Source organism: Brienomyrus brachyistius, unplaced genomic scaffold (assembly GCF_023856365.1).
Source record: "Brienomyrus brachyistius isolate T26 unplaced genomic scaffold, BBRACH_0.4 scaffold71, whole genome shotgun sequence".
NCBI lineage: Eukaryota > Metazoa > Chordata > Actinopteri > Osteoglossiformes > Mormyridae > Brienomyrus > Brienomyrus brachyistius.
In genome coordinates this window covers 1,404,931-1,419,420 of record NW_026042346.1, presented here as the reverse complement: position 1 = coordinate 1,419,420, position 14,490 = coordinate 1,404,931, and positions in this window count along the sequence as shown.

The window sequence follows — 14,490 nt, the reverse complement described above, 5'->3', positions numbered from 1 at the left end:
AACCTGCCAACCTCCTTCCCACATGCACCCAGCTGACCCTAATTAAAACCTATTAGTGCAATCAGGGCCAGCTGTGTTTTATTAGCATGTACCAACCAGGTGATCATTTGCCATGGAAACACAAGTGCCCCCCCCCCCCACACGCACACAGCTGACATCATTCCACATCTGGGCAAAGAGTTCTCCACTCCTTCAAGTCACACGCCTCCAAGGCCTACGAATGGCTAAACCCAACTTCAAGGTCCTTTGAGAACCCCTTCAAGAGAGGCTTTAAACCCGCCCATTTACTCGAAGAATCCGCCATGGATATTTCCATTCGGATCCTCGTTTACTCTGCCTAGCTTAGCAACCGCGCCATAGCAACCGCAGGTGCCGCTGGACCCCGTCGGCCCACAGACTGGCATTTGGTTTCTCCACCAGCCTGGTGGGGGCGACAATGTGTCTTTCAGCACAATGATCACCTGCTCCCCCACATCAAGCTCATTTCCTCTGTGTCACCACTATCAGTTACAGCCAGCAGGAGGACTGGGTGTCGTATATTTATTGCCCCCCCCCCTGAGAAATGAGGGCTTGTGGGTAGCATGTCACAGGCTCTTGGAGGTGGAATGAAAGTGAATTTGCCACTGTGGGTGTGGAACCTGCAGTGCCTCGGTCTTCGTGTTCCTCCTCCACCATGGGGGGTTTGGTTTTTATGGCCTGATGGTCACTGTCATAGAAACAGCGGGGGGGAGTTTGTCAGGTGACTTCCTCAGTTACATAAATAGGTTATAAGACCTAATGAGTAAAACACCCATGAAAACATCACTTTGATGCTCCGAATCATAAGCCACCTGCCATACACATATTCTGGTGTCGCCGATTGCTGGTGCACAGTATTTACTTTGCAGGTCACAATTGTTTTATATGTACGTAGATTGAGCTAAACTAGCTTTGATATAGCTGCAATATTAAAATGTCAATGGTGCTCTAAAACAGTAGCTCCTTTAAGTATAATTAGAGTACCTCGTTTAAGCTTTATCCTGTCAGTTACCCAATCCAGAATCAGCACACTGTTTTAAATCCATTAAAATTTATGAAACTTGAACCTGAAAGGACACAAGATGTGAGCAGCCAACACAATGCCTGACTTCACCCACCGTCTTGTCCTTGCTGGAAAATGTGATTTCCTCATTTTCTTAAGGTCCCCCTGCCCCCACAGCACCTGACACAGTCCAGTTGCTGACTTACAATCACGCATTTCATGTTCTGATCGGTCACTTATTGTTGGCTAATGAGCATAATGGATGCACAGATGCACACTTCCTGTAATGCCAATGGATGGATATGAAAACTCCTTGGTGGTTCTTCGTCTTGCCCACCTCCCCTGTCCTGCTTCTCCTCACTTTCAAAGGGCCTAAATAACCCCCCATCATCTGTGGCCAGTGATTCCCCCAAATCTGAGGTCAGGTGCTTCTCCTTCACTGTCAGTCCCTGATTCCTCGTCTCTCGCTTTGCATGTCCAGCTTCTGTTATTCCTGGTTGCCAACTGGCTTCATTCCCTATATTTCAAAACGGAAATTGTTGCTCCATTCTTCCATCCCCAGGGGTCTCAAAAGACCCCAAAGACAGAGCAAAGAAATGGGACACGGCGACTCTGCGGCACGTTCTGTGTGACTGCAGCACTAACCGCTCCAACATTCCAAACACGGGGATTATGCTAATCATGCCATTGCAACGCTTTGAGGGAATGCCGATAAAATCCGCGGTGTTTGTGTAGAAGGCTTTCATACAAAATTGATATTCTGAATCAGAAAGAAGGCAACACAGAGCAAAGGAGACACACATACTGAATGTGTGATTCACCGTTAACCTGCCTCTTCAAGTAGATGCCCAGTGGAACTGGTACTATTGTCTTTAGACTGCATTTCCCAGAATCCTCCCATATGATGAAAAACCAAGATGGTGGAAATCTTCATTAAAGTTCATCCAGGTATCATAATGTGTATGAAAAGGAGGGTTTTACGTCTGAGGCTTCTCCACATAAGCTTTTGTGGCAGATCGGGGGAAACTAGCCCACCACAGGTCAGAATCACAGATCTAAAGGTCATGGTCGGTCTCTCTAATGGGCAACTGCCACTATCACACAATCCTCAAGCCATTGAGCTTTATACTGTTATATACAGACCTGACTATAGGTGTGATATCTAATAAAGCAATAAACACCAGGAACGTGAATATACTAATGTACTTTGGACAAGCTATATAACTATACTGAATTGATAATTCTTGACTGAAAGACAATCACAATATATGCAACATCACAATACAAGTGACAAACAGATAACTGTCACTATACAAACTTAAGAAGATTTGTCATAACACAATTAACACTCTCCTGCTCCAAGTACAGGCTATGTTAAACAACATCACTGTAGGCAAAATGAACATGAGGTGGTTGCATTGTTTATATGTTATTATGTGGTTATCCTGCTAACCGCTTCACGTGCCCTTATTCTAGTAAGGTATAATACTGTATTACATATTAAACAGGAATAAGGTATGGAGATGTTCATATAATACTAGGAGTCAGCTAGCAGTTGCTATAAGAGTTTGCTTTGTGTTGCGCATGTAAGTAGCTGGTATAATGCAACAGGTAAGTTTAATGGATTTGCGTCAGCATATGTTACTCCATGTTGAAAATGGACTGTACCATTAACGTAAGGGGAAAAGGGGGATGATGGATAACTTTTGTCCTTGAAGTTGCTCTTAAAGTCTGTGGAAAACATTGCACAGTAAGAAATGCTGTGATCCCTTTAAATATGTTCTACAAGTGTTCACAAATAAGGAAAATTACTAAACTGACATCAGCATTTGTAGCATTACAGCCAGAAACAGTGAGTATCCACATGAAAATATAAGATGAACAAGATCCCGCTGTTACTGCAATCATTGCCTTCTACACTCACAATGGTGCAGGAAAGAGTTTCATGTTGGGGGGACACAACTTAATCATTTAAATACAAAAGTCTTTTTATTGGGGGAATGAATAAATTCAGATTAAGGATTAAGGGTACGTGCCCCCCCCCCCCCCCCCCCCCCCTTTATACTCATAGATTCTGCTGGCAAATGCTGGTAATTAACAGAAATAAGAGGCGAAATGCCATGTGTGCTTTCAGCAGGGAGGAAAAATCAGGGTGTTAAAACATGAAAATGTTTGCTGCATGACCTTTCTGCTGAGGCGTGACTGTTTTATCCAGCTAACCGAACTGTGTTTGGCGAACTGGGAAAGGTCGATGAGCTTGAGGTGGGGGGGAGGGGTGGGTCAGAGGGGTGTGGGGGAGGGAGTGGGCAAACATGGCTGGGGATCGCTTTTGGCCCGCGGTTCTCATATGGCTGTCTAATGATACACTGAGAGACAGGACGCGGAAAATGAAGCCACTTCGTCCTGCTCTCCGATGGTATCTGCAGTTGGATCGGCCCCCTCAGATGTCAGCGCTGCACCCATCCCCACCTCACTTTCAGGCCAGGCCCCGAAAAAGAAGGAGAAAAAAATAATAGGAGTGCGACCCCAGCGAGGGCGAGTCGCGTGGCAAGGGTACGGCGCATTGGGGACACGCGGCTCTCATCCATCATGGGGCCGCCGCCCGCCACGCTGTTCCAAACCATTTGGGTTTATTACTGGAAAATTCCACCAAAGAGCATAATGGAGCCTATGTAACAGTCACTGTGCAGTCGTTTGTCCTCTCAGACCTCCCCCTCCCTCCCCACGCAATGGCATGAAAGATAGCTTGTATATCATCAAGGTGAACCCCCCCACTCTTACACACAGCTGTCTTTTTAAACGGCTGAAAATGAGGGACAGGAGGAGGAGTAGTAAAATGGCCTTGAAGAGAACTTTGACACACCCCCTTGTGCTCCCCCCCCCCCCCCCCCATGTGCCAGTCCTAAGGCAGTTGTGGGGGTGCGTGGCAAACCCCCCATTTTCAGAGTTGTCTGGGCACAGAGCCACCAGTTTCCTTCCCCTTCCATAGTCATCATTTCCTTCCCACGATCAGGCATCGCTTTGCAGGGACCGTCGGGAATGTTAAATCAATATTTAATATCACGCAATCGATACTTTGACTCTGCTTATCTGAAATACGTTGCACCTTTTCAGCTCCCGATTCATAAAATTCTTTTATTTAAGGGAGAATGTAGTCCAAGGAAGAAAGGATGCTCCCTTCAGAAGCTGTTCAAGAATGTGTTAAATGCGTATTAGTTGTGTTGAAACAGAATGTTGCAGTCTGTCTCTCACCCTGCCTCTCTTTGCATCAGCTCATGTGCCTGAAATGCTGCCTTGCTGCTGTACCTTTGCGCCGACTTCATGATTATCCAGATCAGCTTGCATGAAGGTGTTCTTTGAGGCTGTGACCCCCCCAATGAAAACAGAACAGAGTTAGGCAACGCCTACTACTGCTGCGTGATCATATTAACTGCGAAATACGCATCAGGGGGAGGGTTAATACTTAATGCTTCAGGGGGTTACGTAATACCAGCGATCATACAGATATTTCAGTGATTCATGGAGCGTTTTTGCAGACCCCCTGCAGCTGCTCAATGGACCTCCAGGGGGTCTTATACCCCTGATTGAACCCCACCCCCTTTAAGTTCCTTTTGCTGTGTGCTTGTTAAGATGGTCTCCTGGTTCCTGGAGATAGCATTGTAGCCTCACACCTCAAAGGCTGGGGACAGGATTCCTACCTTGGCTCTTTGTTTTCCCGTGTTCATGCTGGTTCACATTCGGAATTCCGGTTTCCTCCCGCAATCCAATCACACACGATCTGGTGATGCGGTGTCTCTAGTGTTGTGTGTGTGTGTGTGTGTGTGTGTGTGAGTGGGTATACCTATCCTTATGGGGACACAATGTCCCCATAACGTGATAAATATCCGTATAAGGGACCCCATAAGGGAAAACTCTATTTTATAAAAATAAATGACTGCTATGAAAAAACTAAAAATGCAAAACCTCTTGTATTTTGCTTGGTTACTTATGGTTATGGTTAGGACTGGGTGGGGGTTAAGTTAGCATTAGCATTTTTCCCATAGAAGTCAATGAGCAGGCCCCTTTAGGACTGGTATACCCTACGTGTGTATGTGTGTGTGTGTGCGTGCTTTGCTGCTTAGGGATAAGTTTTAGGCTTTCAATCTAATGTAATTTCCAGTTCCAAAAATACATTTGAGTTTTGTTTGGTCGCATTATAGGGACAGTAGTTGCCTACGGTGGGTTGCTTGTATTGCCTGTAAAAAGATAAAAACGCGATGGATTCACGGCTCAGCATGGCCTACGATTTCAAAGGGCCGTTCGGATGTGCCGACTGAGGGCAGGGGATTTCCTTTGCTTAGGACGCATCCCAAATTTTCTACGGCGCAACTTTTTGCAAGCACTCCAGTATTATTCAGACATCATAGTGCTGTAGATGTCTTACAGGGGCCCAGTGCCACTTCCCAGCGAAACAAGATGGCAACTAAAGGAAAGAAAACGAATCACATATATTTGCGACATTATCTTTTGTGGTATAATTTGGTGTGTGTGATAGTGCTGTGTGCATCCAAAGTAGGCTTCTCAGGCACGGGGAATATGCTTCAGAAAGAATAATGTGCTACGTGCATTTTACTGTGTGGCTCAGTGGGTGAGGATGTTGTATCTGTGAGCAGAAGGTGCCAGTTTGAATCCTGTAGGTGGTAGAACGGTTTTACTGTTGAGTCCTGGAACATGAACCTTAACCCCCAATTGACTACTTTCTCAAAGAAAATGTTCATTGCTTTGGATAAATAAAATGTCTGGGTTTAGGTACCGGTTTAAGTCTTTTTGAAGGCATAAAGTACATATTCTATTTAAAATACACATTCAGGTGGTAAAATGCACATCACTGTATGTTTCCCTGTATCCAAGTATTGATTTATTGTGATTGTCCCGCAGGCTCCTGCGCGGTATCGGTGAGGGCGGCTCGAATCCCGGCTTCACTTGGCTCACCTGCCCCCAGCAGGTCCTCATCCGATCAGCCGCGATTCATCGGCAGAAACAGAAAATTATGGTAAATTCTGAGGGTTAGATTAGCTCTGCCGATGGAGGTGGCTGTCAGGATGGAGATTGTGCCTGACGACTGCATTTAAGGCGCCCCAGCGCCGGTGCGAGCCTCTCGACCGTCGGAAGGGCTGGCATCAATCGCGAGGAGCCGCGGCGGGACTTCACATCAGGCTAACAGGTAATTAGCGCGTGAAGCTCAGGACGGGGCTATTTATTTTGAAAAGCAGAGGGGGGTTTTGGTTCTCAGTCCATAGAATACACAAAGGGAAGGACAAAAAAGCAGCCCAATGACTTTGCGAGTCCCTCATGCCGTGAACTGGACGCATGAGCCTGTCAGTATCTCCCCCCATCTCTCACTCGCTCCCCCCATCTCTCACTCTCTCTCCCTCTCTCTCTCTATCTCTCCCCCTCTCTGCCATGGCCTTATTTTCCCGAACACGGAGGCTTTTGGTGACACTTTCTTTAGTGCTGCTCTGATCGCTCCTGGGGCCTCCCTGTGGTTTGCGTTCCCGTCTGACATATCGCTTTCAAAGCAAGGTCATATTTATTATTTATCCCCAATTTCCAAAACACGGCCATTGACTCCCTCTCCCCCAATGATTGGTGCAATCAGGTAGCACCTAACTGGGCCTGGAAGAGTGACTGCTCCCGTTCCTTATCTAGGGGAGCAGGCTGCGCTGTACTGCCATCGCTGACTTCACCAGTGTAATTTACAGCGGCGGAGGGGAGGCGACTGCTTTGCCCAAGCCCCTCCCCCCCCCCCCCCCCCCAATCCCGCAATGCATTTACCCCACCAATCTCCAAGATACTCCAGCTTACCTGTCACTCAGCCACCCATCTCACATCAGCCCCATACCTGTCAGGGCTGCCGTGTGATGGAGCCCATGTTGCCCAGCTTTCCATGACCTTGCTGTCATTCACACTCGTGTCATCCTGTTCTGTAAGGGGCACATGTGCTTGTGCACAGGTGTGTGATACGTGTAATCAGTCATGTAATCATGCATGACTATAAGCCCAATTCAGCTGTAAAAATGTGAAATTAGGTCAGTACAGCATTTCCCATTTATATTTGATTAAATTAGATAAATGCAAAAAAAAGAGAAAAGATTACAACACCCCCCCTTCCACACGTTCGCCTCTCAGTGGGTGCCAGGTTCACGTCCGGCATGAATATGAATTTTCCAGTGTTATTGTACCCTGGAGATGACAAGAGGAAAGACGGAGGACGTATCCCACAACTAATGGACTGCAAAATAATTCTCCCAGCATGCCGTGCACGCCGCACGGCAGACAGCCCAGTGCGGGGGGAGGCGTGATTGTGTAGTATGTACGCACATCCTGCCGATTCTCAGAGGGCAGGCCTTCAGCGGGGGAGTGAGCCGCATGGAAACACGTGAGCAGCTGGGCGCTCTAATGCCATGTGACACACACACACACACACACACACAGAAACTCACACATACTCCCAGGATTCATGCAGAGGATGGAGAAGTTTGAAATGAACTGAAGTTGCATAAACGAACTTTGTAAGAAATAGAGAGTAATTAATGGGGCAGCAGCCTGGGTGTTCTCATTTGCGTTAACAAGCGCTTGCTAATTGAAAAACGCCGATGGCGAAATCACCATGACCACATTGCGCTGGAGAGGCCTGGTCGCCTCCTGAAATTGTGCCACATCTTCTGGGGTCACTCGGATCTTCAGAGAACTTCTGAAGGACCTTCAGTGTAGGCTCTCATTCTAACAGCTACGCATTTACTGCACAGTGGGGGTGGGGGGGGGGCGGGTGTCAGGGACAGGCACTGTGATATTTCGACCATCCACAGACACCATTTCTCATGGTCATCATCACAAGCAGAGTGACTGGCGCGTGTCTCCCGGGGGACGGCCGAGAGCGAGGCTGGCGGTAACCATGGCGAAATTCTGAGTCCGGCGTACCTGCCTGCCCACCCGCGCTGATCACTTCTCACCCATAATGGCCGCCTCGCCAATCCCCATCAGGCGAGAAACCTGTAATTGTCTCCACCGTTCCCCATCAGGCAGATTGAAGGGCACTCGGAGCCATGATGAAGTTCAATGGCATCCTGCCGGTCGCTGGCAATCTGCGCTACACCCGGTGCTCTCCCAGCATGCCGTTCCACAGCGCCACCACCCTCCCCCTGCCATGGCAACTCCACAACCAGCAACTATTCATCTCCACCGCCAAAATATTCCTTTTCTTTCAAAGTTGCCTGGGTAAAACTATCCTCCTTAAAGTGTAGAGATTTTGACTCCCTTTATGTGGGGGAGGGAAATGCTTCTTTATGAGAATTTTTCTTCTGCATACACAGTCAGACGCACTTGTTTGAGCCATCTCAAAGGCCGCAGAACCAAAACTCATGAGGAATAACTCAGCCTGGAAGAAGCAGGCCTCTCACAAGAGCGTAACTCTAACATTACATTCAGCTGGGGGGAGAGGGTGTCTTGGAGCCTAAAAGCTAGGTCCAATCCGGTGATAAGGGCACCCAACGATGGACAGATCGTTCATAGGTTCCAGTGAGCAAGACTTGCCGAAAAAGGCAGGATGTTGGAGGCGAGTCAGAGAAGCCGTGTCCCGGACCAAAGACCTGAAGATTTGAGACCTGAAGATTTGTCTTCCCTGCGTGGGGCTGGAGCTGTGGTCCTTATCGAAAAATAACCCCTATCCACCCGTCCCCCATCCCGTCCCTGTTGGCAGCCTGATATCAGGGCTGTTAGCGTGAAACAGCAGAGATAATACTTGAGATGAGGCTTAAGTCAATGTCGAGCCGCAAGGCAAAGGGAGGGGGGGGGGCGTTGCTCACGCTGGCCATTTACACGCCCCCTTGCATTTCATCTCTCTGGAGATCAGGTAGTGGTTCCCGGTTTGAATCGACATGGATCAAGGTGAGAGTCACACAGGCCACTGCACATTTTGAAGCAGTGCATCTCACCCGGCTCTCCTTCCATTTGGGCTCTGGCTGATTTGCATCTAAATACCTGACAGACACACACTTCACCCACCAGCACTGTCAAACGCCACTGAGCATCAGGGATCTCTCTCTCCCGAATGGCCAGAACCCAAAGGGGGTCTAGCATGGGGGTGGGAATAGCCCCCTACCTGCCCCCTTCCCAGGGTTCCCAGTTCTTCACTACCATAGCTGCCAGGCTGCTGGTCTGTCCCTTCAAGGTCGTCCTGAGAGGCGGGAGCCTGGCCTCCCCGATGTAAAACACTAGCGGGGAGCCGATAACGGAGGACATAAAAGGCTCTTCGCTTTCGCTTTATTTTCCTCCTCCCCCTCTTTTTATGGGGTCTGAAAAACATCGCTGCTGTTGGAAGGAGACGAAGGAGTCATTTCTCTTCTGAGCCATGCTGAAAAAACCCAAAGCTCTCTCTCAATTTGCACGTCGACCCGCAATGATGTCAGATCCTAGTTGCGGCTCTTACAGGCAGAGGTTACGATTTGATTAATTATCGCTTTCGTTGAAGTATAAATCATTAACTGTGCCACGTTAATGTCCGAAACAATCATTTAAAGACCCTGTAATAGATTACCAATTGTGTCAGTAATCAATATTTGCTGTCTGGAACAAATATTTCGAAATAAGTAAAAAATGCAGTATACAGTCTTTGGTAGTACAGCAGAAATTAGGTGCCTGGTGATCCCCAAAAGGAGCAGATCAAATTGAGTTGTTTTATGAGTTCCCATGATGCTCTGCAAGAAATAAAATCCTTTTCCTTCAGCAAAATCCACCATATGAGAATCGCACAAGAGATTGTGACACTGCTGTAGTACGAGTCCGCAGGACTGAGATGGCACTTTCCCGGAGGATATCAAGGGAATTTCTCTTCTGCTCCAGTGCTTTGGAAATTGCCTCCGTTCCACTGTCTCAATTGTCTAACCGGGGTAGTTTTACAGTTGCCCCGCGGAGCTCATCTTACGGCAATGCCCCGAGTGACCGCAAGCCAGTGTTTGCTGAGACGCAAACCACATCCCGGGACAGAGAAGCGGAGCTCTCTGTGTTTTACGCTGACACATCCCCCCCCCAGCGTTGTTTTATGGGGGTAATGATGGGTAGATGGGCTTCCTGCCTTTCCATTGGTTGTGTGGTGGGTTGTTCTCAGAACATTTTCTTAGCTGAGCTGGTTTTTTTGATCCACCCCCCCTCCCATCACCACACAGAAAGAGGCCCCCATCTCCCTGCCCCAGCCCACGGCAATCCCCAGGAGTGAGCTTCCCACACGCACATGGTGTCTGCCATCACTCATCTGAAGTTTGGCCTAAATTATCATCTATTAACTTCATAAAAGTTTTTAAGGAAAAGGTTTTCTTTTAATGCTGATTCGTTGAGGCATGGGGGCACAGTTTTGAAGTGAGCAGTGTCCTCACCACACACCTCCAGCACTAAGGGTTTGGATCCCTGTTCTGTTCCATGTTGGCTCCACCTTGAAGTTTTTGCCTGGAGTTACTCTGCTCCACTTCTAACTCCATGTAACTACATGCAATCAGGAAATGCTGGTCCAAAAGTGTGTGTGTGTGTGTGTGTGGTCCAGGTATACCTTGCCTTGTGGGAACCAAATATTCCCACAACGTGGTAAATACCCTTTTTTTACCTATTTCATAAAAATCCATGACTGCAATAAAAAAACAAAAATGTATTTTGCTTGGTTACTTATGGTTATGGTTAGGGCTGGGTGGGGGTAAAGGTTGTCATAGTTAGTATTATAATTTTTCCCACAGAAATGAATGATCACATGACGGTGTGTGTTTGTGTGTGTGTGTGTGTGTGTGTGTGTGCGTGTGTGTGTGTGTGTGTGTGTGTGCGTATGCGTGTGTATGTGACATTTGATGGTCTGGATAAGTGGCTGGAAGATAGACAGATGTTTGATGGAATATATTTTAATATGCAGGCATCAACAATCACAGCAAGAACATCTAAAAACTAATCTGTTTTTTCAGAGCAAAGGGAAGAAGAATGAACAGGTGACCCGTAGCCACCAGCGGCCAGCAGCTCCAGGGCAACGCGACTCCTTGGTGTGTCAGGGAGCGTACAGCACACGGGCCCCATGGCCACGGGCACGGTGTTTGCTGTGAGGACGTTTCTCATGTAATATTCATGGGCTTCCTTCCATATGCCGTTCGGGCCCTCGGGGGACAGAGCCGACAGCACAGGGGACAAGCGTCCCTCGATTTCCCGAGAAAGCTCCCCAACCAATTCCCTTCACCCCCCCCCCCCCCATCCCACATTTGTTCGGATTTCCGTGTCTGTCCCAGTCGGAGCGGCTTCTTACTGGAACGTACCCACAAACCCACAGCAGACTGTTGTCAGCATTGCTGAGAGACCAAACACAGGTCCCTGGGTACGAGTGGTGCGTTCCTGCTATCAGCCTGGGCAGCCCCATCCTCCTCATCCTCCATCATTAACTTTTAGCCTCCCTGTGACTCTAACTCTACCGACTGCATCCTCATACAGCCGGCTTCCTCAGTGCTCCCCAGAGGTGCCGAAAAATATATGTTCACACAGGGGGCGGGGGAGGGGCTGCGCGGTCCAGAGCAAGATTACTGTGGTGACAAGGTAAGCAATTTTAGATGGCTCTTCGTGTGACATTCTAGCAGTGACAGCAAGGAGATGACAGCAAGTGGCCTTTGACATCCACCCACCCACCGGCCTGCCCCCTGCATCTCCACGGCAGAGCCTGATCTCCACAGCAAAGCCTCTCAGCGAAGGAAGAGAAGCCACATGCTGTGAAGTACCCACCACTGCATCTAGGGGTAGCAGGTGCTACTCTGCACTGTGCTTTTATGACTTTGAGGTCCAGCCACCTCCATGTTGACCCCTGATGACCATGTATATTCTGGTCTTTAACCTTCACCTAAAGGTCTGTAGGTCATCTGCAGCCATTCAGGATTACTGCTATGTCCATAATGTCTTCTCCGAACCCCAGGTTGCTCTTGAATATATTACTGAAGCGAGTCAGGTTAAGGTGCTGTACAAGGGTCCAACTCCGGAGCCCACATGAAGGCTTTCCGCTCGCTGATCTGCCTGGCCGCGTAGACAAAGAACGCAGCATAGTAACAGGATTAAAAGAGAATTAAACTTGGTTTACGAACAGAGACAGGCGTCTCCTTTGACTTCATTGCACGGCAATTACCTATGGAGACGATAGCGCTTTAGCACAACGTGTAAACGGGCCAACCACCTTTAAACGAGCGAGATGACACGGACGGTGGCTCTGATGCTGCTGATGTGAGGCTGTCAGAGGGTCCAGGTTCATTAGCTGCACGCCAAGGCAGTACTCAAAGTCACCGCGTACACATGTCCAGCACACCTACTCATCCATCCACGGGGCAGACGGCCTGGACGTCTTTGACTTTGAGTACTGGTTAAAGCTACTACTCTATTTATGAGCGAGCAAGGCCTTGATGGGTAGCTGCTGTCATATTTATTTGTATCATTATCTTTACATAGCTGGAGCCCGGTCAGATCCCTCAAGGACGCCGTGATGTGGCCGCTCAGCGTACATTGGGGGGGGGGGGGGGGGGGAAGGGGGAGGAGTTCACCCGTCTGTTGGGGAAAAAAAATAATAATCAGGTGAAGGAAACCAAGCAAGGTCAGAATTTTCACTGTATGGGATGAGAGGCTGCAGTGGGAGGAATATGCAGGATACAGCCAAAGAGATTAAGAATAATTGGTATAATTGGGGAAAATAAAAGAAAATAGGAGGAGGGGAAGAAAAGCAAGAAAAAATAATGATAATTAATTACAGGAAAACTGTAACAGTCCTTGGGTATCGTGAATAGAAGAATGTGTTTGTTCCAATGGAGAAATTTGTATGTTTGGTGTGCAGATACTAGTTCCTAAACAATTCTGTTCCTCTATATGCATGTTCCTCTGACGTATAGGTTGGGAACAACATGTCCTTGCTGTCTTACATGACAAAGAAAGGTTTTCTGTCTTGTTGAGGAAGGTTGGGCCGGTTACATGACCAGAGTAGGATCTCTCAACCTTGGGCTGCAATCTGCTTGCGTACATTTCGTCTCGCTGCCAGATAAGCGCTGTGTCACGCGGCGAGATCTCCCTGGGCTCTTCCCACCTTTCTGAAGTATGGCTTTTACTCCATTTGTCAATCAAGTTATTCCTGGGGTTTTTCTGTGTGCCCTGATCTGCTGGCACTAAGCAGAGCCAGGGCTGGTTTGTGTCAGACATTTACTGTCCAACTGTGACCGTCCTTCAACCAAGCATGTCCCACAGTGCCACTGGGGTAATTTAGTTAGTAGAGAGTCTACCACCGGTTGACTGTGAAGGGCTTTCAGGGTTTAGCTCTTACAGATTACAGCTTTAAACAGCAGCCTGTCTTGGGACTCCACTGTTTAGATGCATCCAAAATCCAAAGCTCATTTTGAATGTTTATTACCAGCGGGAAACAGCCTGATTCTGCCCTACACGTATTTTGGAATTCTTTTTACTTTTAAGACTTTCTATAAGAATCCTGAATACACTGTAAGCTTATTATTGGCTGTACAATTGGCAGGAGCTTTTGTTTTGCAGGCCAAATTGGACTGCTGATTTAATAAACTTATTTTTATTGTGAACACCACTTTGGCTTCTGTTTCGCCTGTATTTTTTAATAATCGCCATCTCTCTCCTGTTTTGGCAAAGACGTAATAATCATTTAATTTCCCCCGAACTAGCTGAAAGCCCTCATTTCGCATGTTAATTTTATGACGAAACGAAAGGGAACATCGGTGAACCGAATCTGGCCCGTGTGTATCAGTCGCGGGTGGAGAGACGCGCCCACACATGCGTGGCCCAACCTCTGACCACCGCTATGTAGTAGCCCCACAACGTAGCCCTCTCCCCTCACAACACCTGTATCACAGCCCCCGCCTGGGAGTACATGCAGACTAGGCACCTCCCTTCTACTGCTGGCACTGGCTTGTAGAACAGAGTGTAATGCGTATCCCGTGTTCTAATTAAAACCCATGGCCATTCATCTACCTAATTGCTACAATGCCTTGCAGGATAATTCCATCCCAAATGCACTGTCCTGCTCTCCTCCACTCTCATCCTCCCCCCGACACACACACACACACACACACACACACACACGGATTGGTGTTGCATCCAACTTGCTGTAGAGGACAAAGTAAACAGTTGCATTAGTTTATGCCTGCATTAGCCCTCCTGCCCCCCCATAGCAAAAAAAAAAAAAACAGAAGATGCAGAAGAGGGGGGCACCAAGACACAGTGAGGTGGGGGACCCATGAAACCACATGAGCAACGCTGGGACGAAAGAGACACTCCAGACCAGTAAAAAAAAATAAATTAAAACAGCTGGTGAGAAGTATTAGACTCCTCGTGGGAGGCCTGCTCTGTGAATTATAAACTATGAATAATACAGACACAGCATGTATTTTTCATTAGACATAATTTAGATATTAAGAGGG